Source organism: Solanum verrucosum, unplaced genomic scaffold, assembly GCF_900185275.1.
Source record: "Solanum verrucosum unplaced genomic scaffold, falcon-dt-bn FXZP01000277.1, whole genome shotgun sequence".
NCBI lineage: Eukaryota > Viridiplantae > Streptophyta > Magnoliopsida > Solanales > Solanaceae > Solanum > Solanum verrucosum.
This window is the reverse complement of record NW_026019945.1, coordinates 443,634-453,557: the sequence shown is the minus strand read 5'-3', so window position 1 is coordinate 453,557 and position 9,924 is coordinate 443,634. Positions and strand designations below refer to the sequence as shown.

Genomic DNA, 9,924 nt, shown 5'->3' with positions numbered 1-9,924 from the left:
TATAAAATTATCAATTGGAAAGAGGAAAGCCCATGGGTGTATTTAGCATAACCTCACTGCTTCCGTATATCGATTAAATACCTTTTATGAATTCTATTCCTTTTTTTATCAGGTGAGATAACTACTACCTCCGATGAATTTATTTCTTTTATCCGCTATAGTCATTAACATTATTATTATTCCACCAAGGTACACTTTAGTCCTAAAAACTATATTACACTGGAAAATATATCAAGAATGAAAATCAGAAAGAAGAAAGGGGGACAGAAAAGTTGATGTTAAAAGCTAGTTGAGCAATTTTTACCAAATCACAATATAACTTATCATGATGATCAAATTAACAAAAAGAAGTTGTAGAAGCCTCAAACATCATACCTAGAGCAGCTGGTGAACATGGCGAGGTAACTAACTAATAATGTGTCGTTATACTCCTGCAACAAAAGAAAGAACATATACAATGATAGAATCAGACAAGCAGTTAGAATATATTAGGTGCACTACAGCAAATATAAGATCTCTAATAACCAATTTATAGGTCAAAACTCGAACTATTAGTCACCATTTACAGATCTTGAGGTTCTTATCAGGGAACCAAAAAGAAGTAACCCAGTGAACTCTAGTGAAGACACACACACACACTCATGTATCTGCAACTCTACTGAATAAGCTCAAAATGCACTCACCATCGAGAAATCATCTCTGAATTTCTCCGACTCGATAGTTGGTAATCTTCTTAAAAGACTATAGACCTGCCTCAAAAGTGAATTATCACAAGGGATATCACCTGCACTCACAGAAACTGCAACATTAAAATCTTTGGATAATTGAAGAAACTCATTAGGAAAATATTTGAGGAGCAGAAATGTCAAGGGAAAAGACATTCCTCTTCACTTATACACAGTTTCTAAGTCTATCAAGCATCTGGATTCACCGGTCCATTTAAGGAAAACTTAACTTTTACTCGAGTTGTATAATATAAATATATAATAAAATTTTATGATGATTAGGTGAGTCTCCCAGTTAATGCACTTCCTTCACAATCAATTTAAATGTAATTTCAAGTCCCAACAAGTTCTAGGTACCTTTTTGCATTGCAAGCAGATAGTGATGTAGCACTCTAGTTCTGCTATTCAGCATCTTAATGGCACTATGTATGCCGGTGAGGTGGGCAGTCACTGTAGAAAACAGAACATGTAAGTCCTAGACAAGCTCTGCCATTGTTGGCAGTGGAGAAGATAAAATAGCAGATGATTCTAGTTTTGTTAAGCACTGTTGCAAGCTTGGAATTGTAAAAAAAAAAGAAGAGGAAGTTAATGGTGCTCACACTGAGTTGCAGCAAAACCTCCATAAGATGGTTTAAGATGAGCAACATGATCAACAGAAATCCGTTCAGCTTCAACAGTCTGGCAAGCAATGAGATATTTGAAAAGCACGAAGGATTTGATTAAGGTGCTCCCAAGAACTAGTTGACAAGACAAAAAAATTGGTAAGACTGTACCACTATCTGGTAGCTTGCTTGGACAAAAATAAGTTGTGGGATGCCATCAATGGTACCAACAAACAGTTTCAAATAAAAATATTAGGCACCAAAAGAACTTATTTCACAAAAACAGCTGCAGCTAGATGATGTTAATAGATATATTTTATTCTAACAGGGACAACAAGACAAATTTCTGCCAATAAAAGTTGCCACATTGATTTCAGATATTCGTCATAGAGCAGTGGTCATATTGACTATATACGCACCACTTTCATAGAGAGTAAGTGGCAGGTCCTTCTGTGCATGATTGATAGAAGGATTGAAAAGCAAGTACACAGGACTTTCATTGATATCCATCAACTGATACAAAGAAACATATAACAAGGTTATTTGTTGCCAAATACATAATATTCTTATTGTGGATGGACAATAACTAGGGAAAGAAATACAATCTATTAGAAAGATAGGCAAATTAATCATCTCCAAATAAAGTAATATTTGAATCACAGGCCTTGACTGACATATCCCATCCCCACCCCTCAAAATAAAACTACCTTCGCAAACAAAAGAAGATGTTACAATAGCCCTACTCCACTAAATAATGATTCAGACCATGAAACATCAATAGCATTTTCTATCCTCTTGTAATTCTGATGTTCAAAGATATATCATCAAATCATTCCCCGTAGAGAGTATAATGCTGGGGCATCTCGGATAAACTGATCTTCTTGCGATAGTTTTGAAAAGACACGATTTTTACTACTAAATATTATTTAACTTCCTGAATAGCACCATTCTATAGAATTTATAGTCATCTTTTCCCTTTTACCAGATTACCATCCTCTCTTTCGCACACAGAAAAGTACGAGTTACCTTGAGTTCTATATTTCTCCTCTTAATTAACAAGCAAAAAGAACAGAAAGTGATAAATAAGTTTGAAAACAAAAGGAATTCAATAAGGCGTTCAAATACAAGTTTCTGTCATGGCCTTGGGCCTAATTAATGTCCAATAAGTAGTTATAACTACCGGGTGAAAGCTACGACTCAGATTAGATGTAGATTAATGAAGTTAGAGGGTAGAGATGCAGCCACGTCATCAGAAGCCAACTCAGCACAAGTCATACTTTTAACAACCAATCTAGCAGAGGATAAGCATAACGGAAATTTGGTATTTTCTTCTCCCACTTCTCTTCTTTTTTATCTCAGATCTCTTCTTCTCTTTCTTCCTCATCTTTTCTCTTCTAATCCTAAACTCCTTCTGTTCTGCAGATTGTGGACTCATCAATGGCTGTTGTAGTGGCTTAGTTCAATTCCATTTACTTTAGTTTTAATTGTCTTTCATTTCCAAGTTGATTAATAGAAAATTGTCCCAAAAAATTCCACTATTCCATTTAATTTTTGCAAGTTAACTGTTCGATTTAAGGCCAAGTCATAACAATTGGTATCAGAGCCAGGTTTCGCTCAACTCATGAAGTGAAAATGGTTGAAGGGACCAGGATGAAGCTGCTAGATGATAAGTTGTTGCGTCATGACGAAATTTTGGGAGATCTCACTACAACTTGCAGGGAACTCAACGAAACTCAAACTAGAATCAGGGGAACTTTGGAGCTTATTTTGGATCGTTTGACAGCTCTAGAAAGAGCACCAACCAAAGCTCCTAAAGGTCCTTTTCCAGTTAGAGATGGGCTGCTACCAAATCCCATACAGGAAGCTAGGGCCAGATTGCCAATTCCACCTCCAAAATGGGAACTACCAAGCTTCGACGGGAACGAACCTAAGGTATGGTTGCGTAAGTGTGAAAAGTACTTTAACCTATATAGAACTGCTGATAATCAAAAGGTAGAGGGAGCTGCACTCTATTTGAATGGGCTTGCTGAGACATGGTATAATTCACTTGTTTTGGATAGAGGAGTAATTACTTGGGCTGAATTTAAGGAGGAACTCTGTGTGAGATTTGGGGAGGCAGATGTTGAAGATACAGTTGAGGAATTTAATAAGCTATCTCAAATAGGAACTGTAGATGAATTCCTTGGCAAGTTTGAAGATCTGAAGGCCCAGATGATAGTAAAGAACCCAGCCTTGAATGAGGCTCATTTTCTGTCAAGTTTTATTGGAGCTTTGAAGGAAGAAATCAAGTTTGGGGTTAAAATGTTTAAGCCAGTAACATTAAGAGCAGCTGTAGAGTAGGCTAGACTACAGGAGAAAGTAATCGAAGTAGCTCAAAAGAAGAACGTGATGACGACTAAAACTTCCAATCAGGTGGGAGGGTCTAGTTCTACAAAAAATGCTATGGGAAGCAATTCAATTCCTACTGCGGCTAGTGGTTCAAATTACTCCAAACATGCTGCTGTGAACAACCCTCGACCAAACACTTTTAGGTTGACCCCAAAAGTGTATGAATACAGAAGGAGCAACAAGTTATGTTTCAAGTGCGGAGAGAAGTATTACCCAGGACACAACTGTAAGGCTAAGCAGTTGAACTGCATGAGGGGCGAAGAAGAGGCCATACTCCCAGATGAAATAGAGGTACCTGAACCACCAGATCTTATCATTGAAGGAGAAATACAACAGGAGGTTATGGAGGCCATATGTTTGAGTGCCTTGTCTGGTAGTAACCAAGAAGTAAATGTTATCTTAGTCAAAGGATCAACTAAGAATAGGGTCCTTGCAGTACTAATAGACTCGAGAAGCACACACAGCTTCATAGATGAACAAGCTGTGAGTGAAACTGGTTATGTAGCTGAATATAGTTCCCCCATGAAAGTTACTGTTGCTGATGGTAACTATGTGATGTGTCACATGAGTTGTCTTGGTTTTAGCTGGAAAATGGGAGGTAAATCGTTCAAGGAAAACTTGAGAATTATCAAATTAGAAGGTTGTGATTTGGTACTGGGAAATGATTGGATGAAGAAAAATAATCCAACCAAGTTTGACCATGAGAAAAAGGTGTGTAACCATTGTTAGAAAAAGTAATAAAACAGTACTACATATTATACCAGTGGAGGGTAGCTTGAATATGATAGTGGTAATGCAATGAGCAAGCTCATCAAGAAAGGCCAAACCTTGATAGCTCATTTGTTCATATTAGGAGGAGAACCAAAACTTGAACATGAGAGGGTAGATGATGCTATACAGGAAGTGATTGATAAGTATCAAGCAGTATTTGTGGAACCAAAGGCCTTACCTCCAGTGAGACAACTAGATCATGCCATTAACTTAAAGCCTGGAGCTTCGCCAGTGAGTTTAAGGCCCTACAGGTATAACCACTATCAAAAGGAGGAATTAGAGAAACAAGTAGCTGAGATGCTCACCAATGGAATTATTAGTCATAGCCAATCTCCGTTTTCTTTACCAGCTCTGGTTAAGAAGAAGGATGGCATCTAGAGGTTTTGTGTAGATTACAGAGGTTTAAATGAGCTCACAGTAAATGACAAATATCCAATTCCCATTGTTGATGACCTTTTAGATGAATTGCATGGAGCAATGATTTTTTCTAAGATAGATCTCAGGGTAGACTACCATCAAATTAGAATGAAAGCTGAAGATGTTTACAAGACTGCATTCAGGACTCATATGGGACATTATGAGTTCAAGGTTATGCCCTTTGGCTTGACCAATGCCCCTGCCACTTTCCACGCTCTGATGAATCAGGTATTTCAGTTGTACCTCAGAAAGTTTGTTTTAGTATTTTTTGATGACATTCTCATTTACAGTAAATCATTGTCTGAGCATGTGGGACACTTATTGCTGGTATTCAGCACCTTAGTGTCTCATTCCTTATATGCGAAAAGATCCAAGTGTTCTTTTGGACAGCCTAAGGTAGAATATTTGGGACATGTGATCAATGCTGAAGGAGTGTCCACTGACCCTAACAAGGTAAGAGCTATGGAGGAATAGCCTACTCCTAGAACTGTGAAGGCTTTGAGGGGTTTTCTAGGTTTAACAGGTTATTACAGAAAGTATGTGGCAAATTATGGGAGCATAAGTAGACCATTGTCTGATTTATTGAAGAAAGATGCCTTTGTCTGGAGTGAAGAAGCGGATCAAGCTTTTGTAGCACTTAAAAGAGCCATGTCTACTACACCAGTGTTGGCTTTACCATATTACAATGAGGAGTTTGTAGTGGAAACTGATGCTTGCTATTCAGGGATTGGAGTTGTACTCTTGCAAAAAGGAAAACCAATAGCCTACTTCAGTAAAGTGTTGGCAATGAAGCATAGAGATCAGTCCATTTATGAGAAGGAGTACCTGACTTTGCTGAATGCTGTCAAAAAATGGAGATATTACCTTCAATACAAGCATTTTGTGGTCAAAACTGACCATCATAGCCTCAAATACTTGCTTGAACAGAAGGTCACTACAGCAGTGTAGCAAAGAGGTCTAACCAAACTTTTGGGATTGGATTATGAGGTGCAGTACAAAAAAGAGGCAGAGAATAGAGTTGTTGATGCACTCTCAAGACAACAAGGAGATAGTTTGAAAGAAGAAGGTCAGCTGAATGCCATTAGCATAACAGTTCCATGTGGGTGCAGGATATTACTACAAGTTATGAAGGTGATTCTATGGCCATGGAACTCATTACACAGCTGACTGTGGATACTACTAGCCCTAAATTATGGCAATATCTCTTAGGAGTGTTAAGGAGAAAGGGGAAGGTCTATGTTGGTTCCAATGGGAACCTTAGACAACAATTAATACAGACTTTTCATGCTTCTAACTTAGGGGGGCACTCGGGCCAACTTGGAACTTTAAAAAGGTTGTCTCTCCTGTTCCTTTGGCCCTTGATGAAACAAATGGTGGTACAATTTGTATCTGAATGTGAAATATGTCACAGAAATAAGGATGAGAATGTTCCATATCCAGGGTTGCTTCAACCCTTGACAATCCCTGATCAATCCTGGAGGCATATAAGTTTGGATTTTATTGAAGGCTTGCCTAAGTCCTTAGGAAAGGATGCCATTTTTGTTGTAGTTGACAAATTTACTAAAGGTGCTCATTTCTTAGCCCTATCACACCCTTTTACTGTTCTACAGGTAGCTACTAAGTTCTGGAAGAGAGTACACACTCTTCATGGTCCACCTGAGTCTATTATATCTGATCGAGACAAGATCTTTCTCAGTAATTTTTGGCAAGCTCTCTTTAGGTTGAGTGGCAGTACTCAACTCTTATATAGTTCTTCCTATCATCCTCAAACAGATGGGCAAACTGAGAGAGTTAATAGGTGCATAGAAAATTACTTACGGTGTATGACTAGCCACAGACCTCATCAGTGGAAGTAATGGCTTCACCAAGCTGAGTGGTGGTATAACACCAACTATCACACTAGCCTCATGTGTAGTCCCTTTGAAGCTTAATATGGTTATTCTCCCCCTCAACTATCTATGGGACCACTGCTGGATAATATTGTGCCTGCTGCTGAAGATTTGGTTATGAAGAGGCAATAAATGCAGCAAATTATTAAGGATAACTTATGCAAGGCTCAAGAAAGGATGAAGCATTATGCTGATTTGCATAGATCAGAAAGAGAGTTTCAAGTTAGTGATCTGGTATATCTCAAACTCCAACCATACATGCAATCCTCTATTGCTTTGAGAAAAAATTTGAAGCTCAGCTCTAAATACTATGGTCCATACAAGATTTTGGCTAAGATTGGCCCTGTGGCTTATAAGCTAGAGCTTCCCTCTACTTCCAATGTGCATATAGTGTTCCATGTATCCTTACTTAATAAGAAGATTGGACCTAAGAAAGTGGTTCAATCAACTTTGCCTAGTACCGGAGATGATGGACAAATTTTGGTTAAACCAGTGGTTGTATTGCGACGGCAGATGGTGAAGCATAATAAGGTGGCATGTGTAAAATTGCTTATCCAATGGTCAAACCTTCCCCCCGAAGATGCCACGTGGGAAGACTATCATTTCATCAAGTCCAAGTTTCCAGATTTTGCTATTAATCCTTGAGGACAAGGATACTTTGGAGAGGGAGGAATTGTCATGGCCTTGGGCCTAATTAATGTCCAATAAGTAGTTATAACTACCGAGTGAAATCTACGGATCAGATTAGATGTAGATTAATGAAGTTAGAGGGTAGAGATGCAACCACGTCATCAGAAGCCAACTCAGCACAAGTCACACTTTTAACAACCAATCTAGCAGAGGATAAGCATAACGGAAATTTGGTATTTTTTTCTCCCACTTCTCTTATTCTTCTCTCAGATCCCTTCTTCTTTTTCTTCCTCATCTTTTCTCTTCTAATCCTAAACTCCTTCTGTTCTGCAGATTGTGGACTCATCAATGGCTGTTGTAGTGGCTTAGTTCAATTTCATTACTTTAGTTTTAATTGTCTTTCATTTCCAAGTTGATTAATAGAAAGTTGTCCCAAAAAATTCCACTGTTCCATTTAATTTTTGCAAGTTAACTGTTCGATTTAAGGCCAAGTCATAACAGTTTCCGGAGATGTTAAGAACTCACAGCTTTGTGAATAAGCATATCCGATTCTTGTGCATCACTCCCCGATGAATACATCCCAGTACATAAAAGTCAGGGAAAACCTTCTTATCTGCACAAAACTCCCAACTCAAGTATTATGAGCTACAAACGTAACTGTAAGTAGAATTGTAACTATCAAGTTATCAAAAACCAGCTACAAGCTATTGTTAGTCTTAAACATAACTTGGTAATTGTCTATCTGAAGCATAGGTTGATACCTCAACAAAATAAGACAACTAACCTCCCACAACAGATCAAACACTGCTACAATGGAATAAGATAAACTCACGAAAGGATATAAAATTCAATCTCAACCTAATTCGAGTAGCAATATGGATGATGGATCATGTGTATGCTCTATTCGAACTCATATCATTCTAATACAAAATAATTTGCCTTTTAAAACCAAATTAATGATTTCCTTAAACTGGAATTATGAATTCTAAAGGTGAAGAAAACTCACAGAGCTCCTATTTCTTCTCGAGGAAAGCGCGGTCGAGGGAGTGAGTAGCGGGATCATAGAGAAGTTCGAAGCTGTTGAAGACCTCGACAGTACAACCACTCTGTATGCCTATGACACAACCGAAAACCCTAGGCGGTACGAAAGGTGAATCAACACCGTTGGTTACTGCACCGATTGTGTCATACGCATTTTGGTTTAAACTTTGTAAGAGTCCGATAGAGGTCTATGAACAAAACGGAGACTCGGTAAAGAATGAAGAAATTTCTGAAGAAGAAGAGACACATAATGTTGCTGCTGGATCTGCGCAAAAAGAAACTGAAAACCATGGAGAAGAAAACAGAAATAGAGATATACAGTATCATGTAGATTTGGCAATTCTGACCTCCATGTCTGAGGATAACCGTTCTACCGAAGATGCTTTCCTTGAAAAATCCATGTCTGAGGATAACCGTTCTACTGAAGATGTTTTCGTTGAAAACTCCATGTCTGAGGATAACCGTTCTACTGAAGATGCTTTCTTTGAAAAGCACTTTAGGTATGTACGAGGTATATACTTAACGTTTTCCAAGGGTGATATAGCTGGAAAGATAATATCTCTGGAAAGACGTTTCAACGAGGTGATGAATGAGCATGGAAATGATCCCCAAATGGATTGCTGCGTCGAATGAATCATTTTCGAATTTTCAAAAATGATATGGGGATCCAAGAAATAGGTTTATGATTGTCAGATTTATTTTTGGTCGAAATTGCTACACAATTTCTGTGATTAGAAACTGATGTTAGGGAATAGGTTACCAGACTGATTTTAGTAAGTGAATCGGATGAACGTTCTGTTAATACAAGATGCTTGATGGTTTTAGTAAGTGTCTGGATAGTAACATATTCCCTAATTCCATAACATCAAAAAATCATCAAGCATCTTGTATTAACAGAACGTACATCAGATTCACTTATTAAAATCAGTTTGGTAATCTATTCCCTAACATCAGTTTCTAATCACAAAATTGTGAAGCAATTTCTTTCACAATTTCTACCAAAAATAAATCTGACAATCATAAACCTATTTCTTGGATGCCCATATCATTTTCAAAAATTCGAAAATGATTCTTTCGACGCGACGATCCATTTGGGGATCATTTACATGCTCATTCATCACCTCATTGAAACGTCTTTTCAGAGATATTATCTTTCCAACTATATCACAATTGAAAAATGTTAAGTGGGAAAATATACCTCGTACATACCTAAAGTGCTTTTGAAGGAAAGCATCTTCAATAGAACAATTATCCTCAGACATGGAGTTTTCAAGGAAAGCATCTTCAATAGAACGATTATCCTCTTCAGTAGAATGGTTATCCTCAGACATGGAGTTTTCAAGGAAAACATCTTCAGTAGAACAGTTATTCTCAGACATGGAGGACAGAATTGCCAAATCTACATGATACTGTATATCTATGTTTCTGTTTTCTTCTCCATGGTTTTCAGTTTCTTTTTGC

The 9,924-nt window shown here is 37.8% G+C and overlaps 2 protein-coding genes and 1 pseudogene across 2 annotated transcripts in view; 1 reads left to right on the top strand and 2 right to left on the bottom strand.

Moving 5' to 3' along the window:
* Positions 1 to 9,924, top strand: part of LOC125809295 (photosystem II 10 kDa polypeptide, chloroplastic) — a 204,526-nt gene that overhangs the window by 82,208 nt on the left and 112,394 nt on the right. The window lies entirely within an intron of this gene.
* The window catches only part of LOC125809205 (THO complex subunit 3), a 152,162-nt gene that overhangs the window by 138,505 nt on the left and 3,733 nt on the right, over positions 1 to 9,924 (bottom strand). The gene's annotated exons all lie outside the window — the stretch shown is intronic.
* On the bottom strand, positions 202 to 8,816 carry LOC125807326 (COP9 signalosome complex subunit 6-like; annotated as a pseudogene).